The sequence below is a fragment of the Cynocephalus volans genome, chromosome 3, assembly GCF_027409185.1.
Source record: "Cynocephalus volans isolate mCynVol1 chromosome 3, mCynVol1.pri, whole genome shotgun sequence".
Classification (NCBI taxonomy): domain Eukaryota; kingdom Metazoa; phylum Chordata; class Mammalia; order Dermoptera; family Cynocephalidae; genus Cynocephalus; species Cynocephalus volans.
In genome coordinates this window covers 141034455-141052233 of record NC_084462.1, presented here as the reverse complement: position 1 = coordinate 141052233, position 17779 = coordinate 141034455, and the positions used below count along the sequence as shown (strand labels likewise).

The 17779-nt window shown below is 35.2% G+C and overlaps 1 protein-coding gene and 1 pseudogene across 4 annotated transcripts in view; one reads left to right on the top strand and one right to left on the bottom strand.

Annotated features, from left to right (window-relative positions):
• The window catches only part of KIAA0586 (KIAA0586 ortholog), a 120709-nt gene that overhangs the window by 22214 nt on the left and 80716 nt on the right, over positions 1-17779 (bottom strand). The window lies entirely within an intron of this gene.
• Positions 6453-6838, top strand: LOC134371756 (large ribosomal subunit protein eL27-like; annotated as a pseudogene).

Genomic DNA, 17779 nt, shown 5'->3' with positions numbered 1-17779 from the left:
TAAGATATAAAAAGAAATGATATTCTATCATTTGCAGCAACATGGATGGAACTAGAAATCAGCATGTTAAGTGAAGTCAGTCAGGCAGAGAAAGACAAATACTGCATGATCTCGCTCATATGTGGAATGCAAAAAAAATTGAGATTCTCACAGAAGTAGATTGTAGAATAATGGTTACCAGAGGCTGAGAGGGTAGTGGCAGGGCTAGGAGGAGCCCTGGTGGTCTAACAGGTACAAAAACTATGCTATCTACCCTAAGTGAATCATTGTACATGTAGTATATGCATGTACTGAAATGACACACTGTACCCCACAAATTTGTAAAAGTAAATGTTAAAAAAATTTTTTTCAATGATTGTTTATAAAGCTACCAGTGTCAAGCCTACCTAGATGTTAGACCTTTGCTTGTAGTAGGAATGTGAAAAGGAAAAAATTGGGGGCACTTTACGTAAATAAAATCTTATTCTGTATAATAGAAACAATAATAGTGGTAAAAACAAAATTATTATGGATAAGAAACATCAATCAAATTAAGCATTAATCTTTCTACATAATAAAGTAAAATATGTAAGTACAATAAAAAGGAGAAAAATATATTTGCCAACAACATATATGGAAGGGTACCAGAGATAACAATAAAATTGTTTTGCCTTTTGTCATTTTAGGGTTTTTTCTCCTAAAAAATTTAATAATTTTTTAATACTTTTACCCATACTGTCCCTAGTCTTAATCTGTACTTTTAATCAGGATGCCACAGTTTATATATGATTGTTCAGCTCCTGAGTTATTAGTTTGTCTTACATTTAAAAATGTAAGAATTGTTGACAGAATACAATTTACTAAAACCCTCACCTGCCAATAGACAGGACTACAGAGTGGAAATTGCCCCAGTTAATAACTTTTACTGTATTTAGCTGTCAACACGCAAGTCAATGGAAAATTGTGTAAAAGAATCCAAGGGGTGTGTGTGTGTGTGTGTGTGTGTGTGTGTGTGTGTGTGTGTATAATAGATGTATATAAATAAATACTACCTATCTTATACATATAATCTTAAATATATCCACCAAAGAGGAAAACATTTTGTTAGAAGTCACTTATCTCCCTAACACTGTACAAACATGTACCATCTCTAACATTTTCCCACCAGCATCCTTAAAGCTCAGGACTAATGCAGGTTCAATTCCTATCTGTTAAAGAAGAGCTGATTACAACATGAGTATTCAAAAAGAAGAGATTTCCTAGAGACAGTCATGCTAGTAATAGATAATATAATACTTTCATAGCTCTTAATATATGTCAGGCCCTGTTATAAGTATATTTTATGTCTTTACCATATCAACCTAATGAAATAGGCACTACATTACAGATAAGAAAAGCACAAAGAGATTAAGTATCTTGCCCCAATCACCAGCTAATATATAGCAGAGCTAGGACTTGAACACAGGCATTCTGACTCCAGAGTGCATGCTCTATGCTGTAGTGCCTCTAATTCTACAATAGAAGAACAGAAGTCACCAAAAACAACTGAGTCATTAAGTAGTGTTTCTCAAATGGTGGTCCTCCCTCTTCTGCATCAGAATCACCAGGGGTACTAGTTTTACATTCATATTCCTAGGTCCCATCTCAGACAAACAATCAGTCTCAGGGTGAAGCTGGGACCTACATTTTAAGTACTCCAGGACATTTTTATGTCTATTAAAGTTTGAGAAACACCATAGTAGAGACTAACAATCCAGTAGTGTTCATCCCACAAGAATCATGTTTATATTACTTCTCTGCTCTAATTCATTCTGAATTGAAATAATCAAGTTTCGCTTTTATTTCTACTATATGAACTAAAAAGGTAGAACTGGATTAGTAGAATAATCTACTGTTATCCTGGTTGAAATAGTCTACCTAATTTTTATTTTATTTATATAAAACTAAGATCACTAAAAATTTTAAATAAACGATTATTATGTTGATTAGAAAAACAGCATTTATAATACATTAACTTGTAATGTAGTTAATTTTATTTGGAAGAAGGCAGTGTTGTATAATAAAAAATTGCTGATTCAGATGCTACCATGAATAATAATTACTACCTTTGGTTCTGTTGAACTGGAGATGATTTCTCTCTTCCCAAGATTTAAGTATTTAACTCATCAATATTGAAATAGAAAGATGTTATTAAATCTACATTTACCTCTGTGATTATTATTTTGTAAGATGAAATTGCTTAAATGGCTGTTGAATAAAAAGGCTACTAATTGATCTAATAGTTTAAATTATATTTTACATTAATTTGATTTCTATTAAAAAATCATAGTAAAAATTTTAAAATCAAGTTTCAAGAAATCTGGCTAAGAACAACGAAAGGGTTGCAGAGGTTTTTGGAATGTTCTCAAATCTTCAAAACAATCCTGGTGTACATTTTGGTGAGATGTGTTTAATGTTAAATAGACTTGAGAAAAATCCAAGTTCTCCATACACCGCGTATAATTAATTCTACAGAAAGAAAATTAAATAATCTCCACAATTAAAATGCTTCTACATTGGAAAGGAAATTACTTTTAGCACCAACAAGTGAAAACATTATGGAAATCTTTGAATAATATTCACTGTCTTATTTAATAGACTTTCCATGTCAATCCTTTATGCATTTTGCTCATTCTGAGGAAACAACCTTAATTACGCACATTTGCCTCCTTCGTCTCTGATTTTTTCTATCTCTGAAATCAAAGGTGTAAATCCGTTCATGCAGGAACAAACAATTGAAATAATCACCTATGTTTAAAAAGCCATTAATGTGTTATTTTTGCCATGTGTTTATTTTTTCAGCATCGTAAGAAAAAAGTGACAATTTGATAGTATGATTCTATACAGATGTTTGTCTTTTTGTATTTCATTGTATTCTAAAAAATTATTTATCTTTTTTTAAATTGGGTATGAATATTCATGGGGTACAGAGCAAATTGACACCACTTGTGCCCAAGATGTGATGGCCAGATCCATACTGGCAGCATGCCCATTACCACGAATTGTGATTATTCCACATGTCTCACACCCAATTATTCCCAATCTCCCTCCCCATCCCCCACTCCACTTTATATCCCACTTTCCCCACTCCACTTTATATCCCTAGGTATATTCTCTCCCTCTGCAAGTCCAACGCACTACTGTGGTTTTTCTTTCCTTCTTTCCTTCTCTCTTAGCTCCCACTTATGAGTGAGTACATGCAGTATTTATCCCTCTGTGCTTTGCTTATTTCACTCAATGTAAGTTTCTCCAAGCTCGTCTATGTTGTTGTGAATGGGAGAATTTCATTCTTTTTTATGGCAGAGTACAAATTATTCCTGAGATGCAGTATTTTAAAGAAATTATTCTTCTCAACTACCCCTTTCTTTTTATCCCTCGAGAGCTAATGCTTTTGTCTCGTCCCTCTCTCTAGGTTGACAGCACCTTCTACAGTCTATTGTGCAACAGGGATGCTAAAAAAGGTTGACCTAAGAATGAATGTACAATGGTATATTATTCGGCCATAAAAAGAAATAAAGTAATGATATCTGCTGCAACACAAATGGACCTTGACAACTTTATGTTAAGTGAAAGAAGCCATATATCATATGGGAAACAAGCGCTCTTAAATAACAAACAAGATGATCTATCTTAACAAACAAACAAATCACAAAGTTATCCCATATGTCCCTTTCTCAGAAATTTAAATAGTCTAGAGAATACAGAGATGACAAAGGAAGCTCTTGCCAATAATCTGTTAAGTCACACAATAAATACTAAATCCTTATTCAATAAATGGTATAAAACAAGGAAAAGAGCATCAGCTTTGCAATCAGGTAGATATGGGCCTGAATTCCAGATGTTCATTTCCTAAATTGTGTGCTTTGGGAAACTTAGTTAACGTTCATGAACCTTATCCTCTCTATTAAACAGGAGTAAAACTACTACATAGCATGGCATTTTGAGTAATAAATGAAATAATAACACGGAGTACCTTGCAAGCCTTCAGTAAATGGAAACTATTATTAAGATTATGATTATGTTCTGGGCAGAATAGTGTAGTGAGGAGAGGATGGGTTAAAATAAAGTAAGGTATTTTAAACTGGAGGTTCAATAAGGACTCAGGAAGATGAAGCTGAATGTTGAAGGATAAGTAGTTTGCAGGCACGTAAAAGTCTGGAGAGAAGGAAACTCCAGTTGGAAGGAAGGTAATGCACAAAGGCATTGAGGCTTAGAAATGCAGATCGTGAAGAGGGCTCAGTTAATGTTTATTCGACTCAACTGGGTTGATTACATATCATATTGAATGCGCAGTAAAAACCAAAACCACATGTTTTTGAAGTGATATTTCTTTCCTTTCTGAACTCAATTTTTTTTTTTTTTTTAAAGCATTTCCTTACTTTCTGGCACTACAAATTGCTCCAGACTCATTTTTGTTTATGTTCTTCCCACGTTTTAAAGTCAGCCATTTCTCAAAGGAGTCCTGATTCCTTTGACTGGAAGATGGCATTGGAAAACAAGGTCTGGGTACTAGCTGTTCTCTTTGCTACTGAGTTATCAGTGCTCTAGGCCTTTTCAGCTGGCAGAGCAAAGATATGTGTGTGTGTATGTGTACTAACCTTCATATATATACACATCTGTAAATATTTCTATATGTCATCCATCTACATCTATATTAAAGTAAACATGAGCTCATATTGATGTCTCCAACTGTAATCCATTACCCCACGGAACATTCTATCTTTCTCCCCTTCCTTGTTTGTAGTCTCCCATTCCAACAACGAGACACCTGGCTCCGCCATCCACCATCCATTTACTTAAATGTTATTTCCAGTATACATGTTCCTTCCTCCCCCAAATTTAGACCAGATGGCTTTGCAAGGGAGATTCACCAAGTTTTCATGGCACAGTTGATTTCTGTCTTACAGCTTTTTTTTTTTTTAAACAAGAGTATTTTCATTGAGCACTTTAGATTTATCAGTACATACAACACCAGTTCTTCATTTCTGGTAAGCTGCTTTTAATTATAAAGCATAAATGTTCCAGACTTTTAGTTTGGATGAAATGTATTTTTAAATAAACACCTAAAAATCCAATTTACATTACATCGAAGATATAACGTATCATGAAATATATCAAACTATCTCCCCCTGAATTGTTACATATAAGAAAAAGACATAAAAGTAAATAAATGTAATATACTCAGCATCACATTTACACACCTTTTAACAACAAACCTTCTACACCTTTCCAAGTAATTAACTTTTAGTATAAGTGAATTAAGTATTAAGAATTCATAATGAGAAAAAGTGTCATAAACTCAGTAATATTTACATCAGTGACACTGAAGTATAATTTATAACCAGTAAGACTCACCCTTGACAAGTTCATAGAGTTATATAACCATCACCCTAATCAAGATACAGAACATTCCCATCATCCCCAAAAGTTCCCTCCTGTCATTTGTAGTCAAACTCTCCTCCTAGGCAAGCAGCGATCTGTTCTCCATATCTGGTTGTACCTTTTCTAAAATATCATATAAATATAATCATATAGTATGTAGTCTCTTCTTGTTTTCTTTCTTTTCCTCACAAACACTAAGTGGAAAAATATGTAGCCTTTTGAACTTGGCTGCTTTGACTTCATGTAATGCAACTGAGATGCATCTGTGCTATTGTTTATCAGTAGTTCATTCCTTTCAATTTCTGAGTAATGGATGTACCACAGGTTGTTTATCCATTTATCTGCTGAAGGACATTTGGTTGATCCCAGTTCTCGGTAATTATGAATGGAACTGCTAACAAACATTCCAGTACAGGTTTTGTGTGAACATAAGTTTTTGTCTCTCTTGAGTAAATATCTAAAAAATGAACTGCTAGGTCATATGCTAAATTTATATTTAATTTTACAGGAAATTGCCAAACTTTTCTAAGGTGGCTGTCACATTTTGCATTCCTACCAGCAATGTATCAGAATTAGAGTTGCTCTACATCTTCACCAACACATGGTATTACCAATTTCTTTGAATTCAGCCAACCTAATAGGTATTTATTTAGTAGTACCTAATTTTTAATTTGCATCTTCTCAATAACTAATGATGTTGAATATCCTTCCATGTGCTTATTTGTCATCCATATATCTTTTTTTTTTTTTTTTTTTGGTAATGTATCTGTTCAAATCTCTTACCCATTTTTTTTAGATTGGGTTGTTTGTTTTCCTACTATTGAGTTTTGCATGTTTTTATAATATATTCTGGATACAACTTCATTGGGAAGTAGACTTGCAAATATTTTCTTCCAGTCTGTGGTTTGTCTTTTTCATTCTCTTAACAGTGTCTTTTGAAGAACAGAAGTTTTTCATTTGATGAAGTACAATGATCAACATTTTCCTTTATGGAGGGTCATCAACCATTACCATTCACTGCCTGGGTGTTGAGTTGTGGAGCATTGCCAGAAATGGGGAAATTTATGGAACCTGGCAAAGTGGAGCTGGTACTGGCCAGATGTTACTCCAGATTCAAAGCCATCATCTTGAAGAACATTTATGATGGCCCCTCAGGCCACCCATAAGCCTTGCCCTGGTGGCTGGAACTGACTACAATCCCCCAAAAGTGACAGCTGCCATAGTCAAGAAGAAAATCTCCAGGAGGTCAAAGGTCAAGTCTTTTATGAAAATTTATAACTACAAACACCTCATGGCCACAAGATACTCTGTGGATATAACCTTGGACAAAACAGTCATCAACAAGGACGTCTTCAGAGACCCTGCTCCTAAGCACAAGGCCCAACAGGAGGCCAAGTTCAAGTTTGAAGAAAGGTAAAAGACAGGCAATAACAATTAGCTCTGCCAGAAACTTTGGTCTTAGATGTTTTTCTGTTTCATTCATTAATATTTTAAAATTTTTCTTTTATGAATTATGATTTCACTGCAATATCTTAAAAATCTTTGCCCAATCAAAAATCACAAAGATTTTCTCCTATATTTTCTTTTAGAAGTTTTGTAGTTTTAGGCTTTACATTTTAAACCTGTGATCCATTTTTTAGCTCATTTTTGTATATGTTTATGAAATATGAATCAAGGTTCATTTTTTTGTAGGTGGATGACTTTGTCCCAACACCATTTGTTCGAAGGATTATCCTTTCTCCCACAGATTGTCTTTGTCATTTATAAAAATCACTTATCGTAAACGTGGACTATTTTTGAATTCTCTATTCTATTCCATTGATCTGTCAATCTTTATGCCAATACCACACTGTCTTGATTACTGAGGCTTTATAACAAGTTTTGAAGTCACACAGTATAAGTGTTCCAACATTATTTTTCTATTTTTAAAGTTATTTTGGCTACTGTACGTTCTGTGCATTTCTTTATGAGTTTCAAATTCCACATGTCAATTTCTACCCCCCCAAAACCTTACTGGGCTTTTTGTTGAAATTGCACTGAATCTATAGATCAATTCAGATAGAATTGATTTTGAATCTTCTAATCCATGAACATTATATTTTCTCTCCATTTATTTAGGTCTTTGATCTATCTCATTAGGTGTTTTTGTTTTCAGCACACAGATCTTACAAATATTTTATTAGATTTATACCTAAGAATTTCATGTTTTCTGTTGCTATGATAAATGATAGATTTTAATGATAATTTCGAATCTCTCATTGTGAATAGAGAAATCTTGATTCCTTTATATTTATGTTGTAGCCTGTGAGCTTGCTAAATTCATGTGTTAGTTTTAGTAGATTTTTTTTTACAAGCCGTGTGGGAATTTCTACATACACAATCATGCATCAGCAAATATAAATGTTTGTTTCTTTTTTTCTAATCTGTATGCCTTTTATTTCTTCTTATTTTTATTTTTTAATTTTATTTTGTCAATATCCAATGTGGTTGATTATTGTGGCCCATTACTGAAACCTACCTCCTTCCTCCTTCTCCCCCCTCCCTCCCAACAACCTCATAACTATTCGCCTGTCGTATCAACTTCAAGAAACTGTAATTATTGTGCCTTCTTCCCTCCCTCCCCTCCAGTTTATAAGTGTATTTATTTATTTATTTTTAGCTCCCACAAATAAGTGAGAACATGTGACATTTCTCCTTCTGTGTCTGACTTGTTTCACTTAATATAATTCTCTCTAGGTCCATCCATGTTGTTGAAAATGGCAGTATTTCATTCGTTTTTATAGCAGAGTAGTATTCCATTGTGTAGATATACCACATTTTCTGTATCCACTCATCTGATGATGGACATTTGGGCTGTTTCCAACTCTTAGATATTGTAAATAGTGCTGCACTGAACACTGGGGAACAGGTATACTTGATGATTTCCACTCCTCTGGGTATATTCCCAGCAGTGGGATAGCTGGGTCATATGATAGATCTATCTGCAATTGTTTGAGGAACCTCCAAACCATTTTCCATAAAGCCTGCACCATTTTGCAGTTCCACCAACAATGTATGAGATTTCCTTTTTCTCCATAACCTCGCCAGCATTTGTCATTTACAGTCTTCTGGATAGTAGCCATCCTAACTGGGGTGAGATGGGATCTCAGTGTGGTTTTGATCTGCATTTCTCGAAAGCTGAATGATGTTAAGCATTTTTTCATGTGTTTGTTGGCCATTTGTATATCTTCCTTTGAGAAATGCCTATTGAGTTCTTCTGCCCATTTTTTAACTGGGTTGCTTGTTTTTTTCTTGTAAAGTAGTTTGAGTTCCTTGTATACTCTGGATATTAACCTTTGTCACATAAATATTTTGCAAATATTTTCTCCCACTCTGTTGGTTGTCTTTTAACTCTGTTAATTGTTTCTTTTGCTGTGCAGAAGCTTTTTAGTTTGGTATAATCCCATTTGTTTATTTTTCCTTTGGTTGCCCATGCTTTTGGGTTCGTATTCATGAAGTCTGTGCCCAGTCCTACTTCCTGAAGTGTTTCTCCTATGTTTTCTTTAAGAAGTTTTATTGTTTCAGGGTGTATATTTAATTCTTTATCCATTTTGAGTTGATTTTAGTATATGCTGAGAAGTATTGGTCTAGTTTCATTCTCCTGCATATGGATATCCAGTTATCCAAGTACCATTTGTTGAAGAGGCAGTCTCTTCCCCAGTGTATAGGCTTGGTGCCTTTGTCACAGACCAGATGGCTGTAGGTGTGTGAGTTGATTTCTGGATTCTCTATTCTATTCCATTGATCTGTGTGTCTGTTTTTATGACAGTACCATGCTGTTTTGGTTATTATAGCTTTGTAGTATAGCTTAAAGTCAGGTAGTGTTATGCCTCCAGCTTTATTTTTTTAGCTCAGAACTGCTTTGGCTATGCGTGGTCTTTTGTTATTCCATATAAATGTCTGGATATATTTTTCCATTTCTGAGAAAAATGTCATTGGAATTTTGATGGGGATTGCATTGAATTTGTATATCACTTTGGGTAGTATGGACATTTTCACAATGTTGGTTCTTCCAATCCAAGAGCAAGGGATATCTTTCCATCTTCTTGTGTCCTCTTTAATTTCCCTCAGCAGTGGTTTGTAGTTCTCATTATAGAGATTTTTCACAACCTTGGTTAACTCAGTTCCTAAGTTTTTTTTTTTGGTGGCTACCCTAAATGGGCAAGCTTTCTTGATTTCTCTTTCTACATGTTCACTATTGGAGAATAGAAATGCTACTGATTTTTGTGTGTTGATTTTGTATCCTGCAACTTTGCTGAAATCATTTATCAACTTTGAGAGTATTTTTGTAGAGGCTTTAGGCTGTTGGATATATAGGATCATGTGATCTGCAAACAGGGACAGTTTGACTTCATCTTTTCCAATCTGGATGCCCTTTATTTCCTTCTCTTCTCTGATTGCTCTGGCTAGTACTTCCAACACTATGTTGAATAGGAGTGGTGAGAGTGGGCATCCTTGTCTAGTTCCTGCTCTTAAAGGAAACGCTTTTAGCTTTTCCCCATTCAGGATGATATTGGCAGTGGGTTTATCATATATGGCTTTAATTATGTTGAGATACTTTCCATCTATACCTAACTTGAACAGAGTATCATGAATGAGTGTTGAGTTTTATCAAATCTTTTTCATCATCTATAGAGATGATCATATGGTCCTTGTGTTTGATTTTATTGATATGGTGTATCACACATTTATTGATTTGCGTATGTTGAGCTAACCTTGCATCCCTGGGATGAATACCACTTGACTGTGGTGTATAATTTTGCATATGAGTTGCTGTATTCTGTTAGCTAGTATTTTATTGAGGATTTTTGTGTCTATATTCATCAAGGATATTGGCCTGTAGTTTTCTTTTTTAGTTGTATCTTTACCTGGTTTTGGTATCAGGGTGATGTCTGCTTCATGGAATGAGTTTGGGAGAATGGCCTCTGTTTCAATCTAGAGAATTGGTGTCAATTCCTCTTTGAATGTTTGATAGAATTCTGCTGTGAATCCATCTGGTCCTGGGCTTTTCTTTGTTGGGAGCCTTCTGATAACAGCTTCAATCTCCTTTATTGTTATTGGTCTGTTCAGATTTTCTACATCTTCTTGGCTCAGTTTGGGTAGCTTGTGTGTATCCAGAAATTTATCCATTTCCTCCAGTTTTTCAAATTTGTTGGCATATAGTTATTTATAGTAGCCTCTAATGATTCCTTGTATTTCAGATGTATCAGTTGTCATATCACTTTTTTCATTTTTAATTTTTGTTATTTGGATCTTCTCTCTTCTTTTTTTAGTTTGCCATTCTAATGGTTTGTCAATTTTATTTATCTTTTCAAAAAACAACTTTGTGATTCATTGATCTTTTGTATTGTTTTTTGATTTTCAATTTCATTAAGTTTTGCTCTGATCTTAATGATTTCTTTCCGTCTGCTAACTTTGGGTTTGGATTGTTCTTGTTTATCTAGTTCTTTAAGGTGAAGTATTAGGTTGTTCTCTTGCCATCTTTCCATTCTTCTGAAGTAAGCATTTAATGTGATAAATTTCCCCCTTGGTACTGCTTTTGCAGTATTCCACAGGTTTTGGTATGATGTATCATTGTTTTCATTAGTTTCCATAAATTTTTTGATTTCCTGTTTGATTTCTTCTTGGACCCATATGTCATTAAGTAGAATGCTGTTTAATTTCCATGTGTTTGTATAGTTTCCAGAATTTTGTTTGTTATTGATTTCTAATTTTAAGCCATTGTGGTCTGAAAAAATAAATGGGATAATTCCAATTTTTTTGAATTTGTTGAGACTTGATTTGTGACCTAACATGTGATCTATCCTGAGGAATGATCCATGTGCTGATGAGAAGAATGAATATTCTGTGGTTGTTGGATGGAATGTTCTGTAGATATTTGCTAAGTCCAATTGGTCTAGAGTGTTCTTTAGTTCCTGTGTTTGCTGATTCTTTGCCTAGATGAAATGTCCAATATTGATAGTGGGGTGTTCAGGTCCTCTGCTATTATGGTATCAGTGTCTATTTCCTTCTTTAGGTCTAATAGAGTTTGCTTTATAAATCTGGCTGCTCTGACATTGGATGCGTATATATTTATGATTGTTATGTCTTCTTGATGGAGCAATCCTTTTATCATTATGCAGTGGCCCTAATTATCTCTTTTTATGGTTTTTAGTTTAAAGTCTATTTTATCAGATATAAGAATAGCGACTCTGGCTCGTTTTTCATTTCTGTTTGCATGGTAAATCTTGTTCCATCCTTTCACTCTTAGTTTATGTGAGTCTTTATAGGTGAGGTGGGTCTCTTGTAGGCAGCATATATTTGGGTCCTCCTTTTCAACCCAGTCAGCCAATCTGTGTCTCTTGATTGGGGAATTTAATCCTTTTATATTAAGAGTTGTTATTGAAAACTGTTGATTTACTCCTAGCATTTTATTGATTTTTGTTTGGATGTCTTAATTTGTCTTTTGTTCCTTTCTTTCTGATTTACTGTTTGTCTTCTGTATTTGTTGGTTCCTTGGGTTGTAGATAAACTTTTTTTTTCTCTTCATTGTGGCATTTTTATTTTACTAGTGGGTTTTGATTTTTCTCGAGTTTTTATGGCAGTGGTAGTTATTTTTCAGGTACCAAACCCAGTACTCCCTTGAGAATTTCTTGTAAGGGTGGTCGTGTGGTAGTGAACTCCTGCAGTTTTTGTTTGTCTGAGAATGAGAAATATACTATTTGCCCTTCATTTCGGAAGGATAGCCTTGCAGGGTAGAGTATTCTGGGCTGGCAATCTCTATCTTTTAGTATTTTGAATATATCATCCCATTCCTTTCTAGCTTTTAGGGTTTGTGATGAAAAGTCTGATGTTAGTCTGATTGGGGTTCCCCTATAGGTGATTTGATGCTTCTCTCTTGCAGCTTTTAAGATTCTCTCCTTGAGTTTTGCCAGTTTGACTATAACATGTCTTGGAGAAGACCTTTTTGGGTTGAATACAGTTGGGGATCTTTGAGCTTCCTGAATCTGAAGATCTGTGTCTTTTCCTATACCTGTGAAGTTTTCTGCCACTATTTTGTTGAATATGTTTTCAATGCAATCTCCTTTTTCCTCCCCTCCTGGAATACCCATGACTCAGATATTTGAGTGCTTAAAGTTGTCTGATATCTCTCTTAGATTTTCTTCAATGTTTTTAAACTCTTTTTTCTTTTTGTCTGCCTGTGTTATTTCTAACAGCCCATCTTCAAGGTCAGAAGTTCTCTCTTCTGCTTCTGCAAGCCTGCTGGTTAAACTCTCTGCTGTGTTTTTTATTTCGCTGAATGAATTCTTCAGCTCGGCAAGCTCTGCTACATTCTTTTTCAGGGCGTTGATTTCCTTGTGCATTTCTTCTTTCAGGTCCTGTATACTTTTCCTCGTTTCATTATGTTGTCTAGCTGAGTTCTTTGTATCTCATTTAGTTTCCTTAGAATTATCACTTGAAATTCCTTGTCAGACATTTCAAGGGCTTCTTGTTCTATAGGATGTAGAGCTTGAGAGTTATTGGTGGTGTACTTTCTTGATTTTTCATATTTCTGGTATCTTTCCTTTGATGTTTAGTCATTGTGGCAGGGGATTTCACAGTCCACTGGCTTGACACTATTGCCTGGCTAGGATGCTGATGGGCTGCCAATTTGGCACAGCTGCCTCAGTGTCTGCTCAGTCACCCACTGGCGCCTCGGGTGCATGGTCGCCTCAGGTCTTGGTTCTCTCTGGGGAGGCACCTCTCTGGTCAGCGTGTATTCAGCTGGGCTGAGGATGGAGTCAGACAGTGGGGAGGCCTACCTGCTTGGTTGCACGCTGGCACCACAGGGTGTGTGGTCTCCGCAGATCTCAGGCCTCTCTGGCCAGGTGCCTCTCTGATCGGCACACACTCAGCCAGGCTGGGGATGGAGTTGGGCAGTGGCAAGGCCTACCTGCTTGGTAGTGCACTGGCACCGAAGGGCATGTGGTCTTCACAGATCTTGGGCCTCTCTGGTGAGGCACCTCTCTCTATGCCTGTTTTAGTCCGTTTTATGTTGCTGTAATAGAAATACCTGAGACTGGGTAATTTATAAAGGAAAGAGGTTTATTTGGCTTACGATTCTGGGACAGCTGCATCTGGCAGAGGCCTCAGGCTGTTTCTACTCATGGCAGAAAAGTGGCAGGCAGCCGGTGGGTACAAGCAGATTGCATGGGCCTCAGACTGCTTCTACTCATGGCGGAAAGTGGCAGGCAGCCAGCGGGTACAAGCAGATCACATGGCAAGAGAAAGCAAGAGAGAGAAAGGAAGAGAGAGAGAGAGAAGGTGCAGGGTCTTTTTAAGGAATGAGCTCTCATAGGAACTAATAGAGCAAAAACTCACTAATTACTCTCCCCTCCCTGAAGGGAGAGCATTAATCCATTCATGAGGGATCTGCCCCCATGACTCAATCAGTTTCCAACACTGCCACATTGGAGATCAAATTTCCACATGAGTTTTGGAGGGGACAACACATCCAAACTCCATCAATGCCTTTTATTTCTTTTTCTTGCATTATTGCACAGGCTAGGACTGACAGTATGATTTTTGAATAGAAGTAGTGAGAGCAGAAAAAATTGCCTTGTTTCCAATTTTATTGGGAAAGCATTTATAGTCTTTTACCATTTAAGTGTGATGTTATCTGTAGGTTTCTGGCAGATATTTTTTATCATGTTGAGAAATATTCCTTTAATTCCTAGATTTGAGAATTTTAATCATAAGCCAACATTGAACTGTCAAAAGCTTTACTATGTCTATTGAGATAATCATAAGAGCTTTTTTTTTCTCTATTCTGTTCATATGGTGAATTACATTGATTGATTTTTGAATGCTGAACCAGCCTTGCATTCTTGGGATAAGACCCACTTGATCTTGATTTACTGTCTTTTTATATATTGTTGAATTAAATTTGCTAATATTTTGTAAAAGAATTTTGTGCCTACATTCATGAGGAATATTGGTTTATAATCTCTCTCCTAGTAATCTCTTTGTCTGGTTTTGGTAACAGGGTAACATTGGAAAGAATTCTACTATCTTCTATTTTCTGAGAGAGTTTGAGTAGAACTGATGTTTTTTCCCCCTTATATTGGTATAATTCTCCAGTTTCTATCCCCAAAAAACCTTACTGGATTTTTTGTTGAGATTGCACTGAATCTATAGATCAATTTGGAGAGAATTAATTTTGGATCTTCCAAACCGTAAACATTATATTATCTCCCCATAGAGAGCCACCTGAGCCAGGAATTTCCATTGTTGGAATGTTTTTAACTAAAAATTCATTTTATTTAACAAATATATGATTATTTAGGTTACCAGTTTCTTCTTGAGTTAGCAGAGATAAAATTTTTCCATTTCACCTATCTTACTGAATTTACTAACATAGGATATTTATAATACAGTAGTCCATGAGTTCACTTATCCATGCGTTCACTTTCTGCAGTTTCAGTTACCCATGGTCAACCATGGTCCAAAAATATTACATGGAAAATTCTAGAAGTTTTAAATTATGTGCTGTTCTGAGTAGCGAGATGAAATCTTGCACTATCCTGCTCTGTCCCACACAGGATGTGAATCATCCCTTTGTCCAGCAGATCCACACTGTGTACAATACCTGCCTATTAGTCACTTAGTAGCCATCTTGATTATCAGATCAACTTCCACTGTATCACAGTGCTTGTGGTCAAGTAACCCTTATTTTACATAATAATGGCCCCAAAGTGCAAGAGTAGTGATGCTGGCAATTTGGATAACCCAAATAGAAGCCATAAAGAGTTTCCTTTAAGTGAAAAGGTGAAAATTCTCAACTTAATAAGGAAAAAATATATACTGAGGTTGTAAGGTCTACAGTAAGAGCAAATCTTCTACCTGTGAAATTGTAAAGAAGAAAAAAGAAATCCATGCTAGTTTTGCAATACCACCTCAAACAGCAAAAGTTATGGTCTTCATGTGTGACAAATGCTTAGTTAAGATGAAAAAGTCATTAAATTTGTGGGTGAATGACATGAACAGAAAACATGTTCCAACTGACAGCAATGTGTTATGCCAGAAAGTATTGAGCTTATACGAGGACTTCAATAAGGCAACTCTGAAATGAGAGGCACCAAGGTTTTGTATTACCTGATATAGAATTCAGTACTATCTGTGGTTTCAGGCTCCCACTGGGAGTCTTGGTACATACCCCTGTGGATAAGGAGTGACTACTGTATTGCTTTGTAATCTCTTTAATCTCTGTGGGATCTGAACTGATTTCCCCTCTTTAATTCTAATGTTAATTTTCTCTTTTTTCCTTCATCATTCTAGCTAGTGGTTTATCAATTTTATTGTTTCTAAAAACCAACCTTTGGTTTCACTGATTTTCTATCGTATTAATGTTTACAATTTCATTCTTTTACTCATTATTTCCTTCTTTCTGCTTATTAGAGCCTAAATTTCCTCTTCTTTTTCTGGTTTCCTAAGATAGAAACTTAGAGCAATGATTGGTATTAATTAATCTTTCTATTCTATAGTGTCTATTCTAACATATGCATATAATGCCATAAATTTCCCTCTAATTACTGCTTTAGCTGCATCCCATGAATTTTAATATGTAGTGTTGCATTTTCATTTGGTTCAAAATATTTTCTAATTTCCTTTGTGATTTTCTTTTTCACCCATGGATTATTTAAAAGTGTGTTGTTCAATTTGCAAATATTTAGAAATGTTCCAGGTATCTTCCTGCTTTTAATTTTCAGTTTAATTCCACTAAGGTTATAGACTATATTTTGTAAGAATTTCAATTCTTTCAAATACTTGAGGTTTGTTTCATGGCACAGAATATGGCATACCCTGGTGAATGTTCCATGTGCACTTAGAAAGTATAATCTTTTTATCAATTAGTTAGTTGATAGTGTTGCTCAGGTCTTCTATAGACTTATTGATCTATTTACTTTTTCTATAGATTACTGAGGATTGTTGAATTCTCTAACAGTAATTGTAAATTTGTCTATTCTCTTGTTCTATCAACTTTTCTTTCATCTATTTTGAAGCTGTTTTGTTAGATGCAAGCATATTTAAGGTCATTATGTCATCTGGATGAATTAACCTTCTTATCATTATTTAATGTCCTTCTTTATCTGGCAATATTCCTTGTTTTGAAGTCTAAATTATCTGATATAAACATAGTCATTCAGTTTCTTTTGACAATTGTTTGCATTATTTACTTTTAAACCTATGTCTTTATATTTAAAGTGAGTTTCTTGCAGACAGCATAAATTTAGTCTTATCTTTAATCCAATCTAGAAATCTCTTAATCGGTGTGTTTATTTATATTTAGTGTAATTATTGATATAGTTGTATTTAAATCAATCACCTTGATTTTCTTTTTTGTTGTTTGCTGTTGTTCTTTTTCTCTCATTTTCTACCTGCTTTTAGAGTAATTGAGTAGTTTTAATTGAGTACTATTTAAAAACATTTTAGTGATTACTCTAGAGTTTACAATATACACCTTTCACTTATCATAATTGTATTAGTCCATTTTTGTGTTGCTATAACAGAATACCTGAGACTGAGTAATTCATAAAGAAAAGAGGTTTATTTGGCTCATGATTCTGGGACAGCTGCATCTGGCATGGGCCTTGGGCTGCTTCTACTCATGGTGGAAAGCAGCAGGCAGCTGATGGATACAAGTAGATCACATGGCAAGAGGAAGCAAGAGAGAGAGAGAGGAGGTGCCAGGGTCTTTTAAACGACCAGCTCTAGTGGGAACTAATAGAGTGAGAACTCACTCACTACCCCCACTTCCCAGGCAGAGCATTAATCCATTCATGAGGGATCCACCCCTATGATTCAAAGAGCTCCCAACACTGCCACATTGGGGATTAGGTTTCCACAAGAGTTTTGGGGGGACAACATGTCCAAACTCTATCAATAGTTTATTTTCAAATATCATCATTTAACTGTTAAGAATCTTTCATTAGTACACTTCTACTTCCTTCATCCCATCTTTCATGCTATCATTGTCATACTTTTTATTTTTACAGACACTATAGATAGATAATATATTGATGTATTTTGCTTTAGATAGTCAATTATCTTTTATAGCGATTGATAATAACGAGTCTCTTATTTATACCTTCATTTTAACCATTTCAGGATCTCTTCATATCTTTGTTTAAATCCAAGTATCTGTCATGTATCATATAATTTCTACCTGATATGGAGGTTCCTTAAACAATTGCAAATAGATCTACCATACGACCCAGCCATCCCACTGTTGGGAATATACCCAGAGGAATGGAAATCATCAAGTCGAAGGTATACCTGTTCCCCAATGTTCATCGCAGCACTCTTTACAATAGCCAAGAGT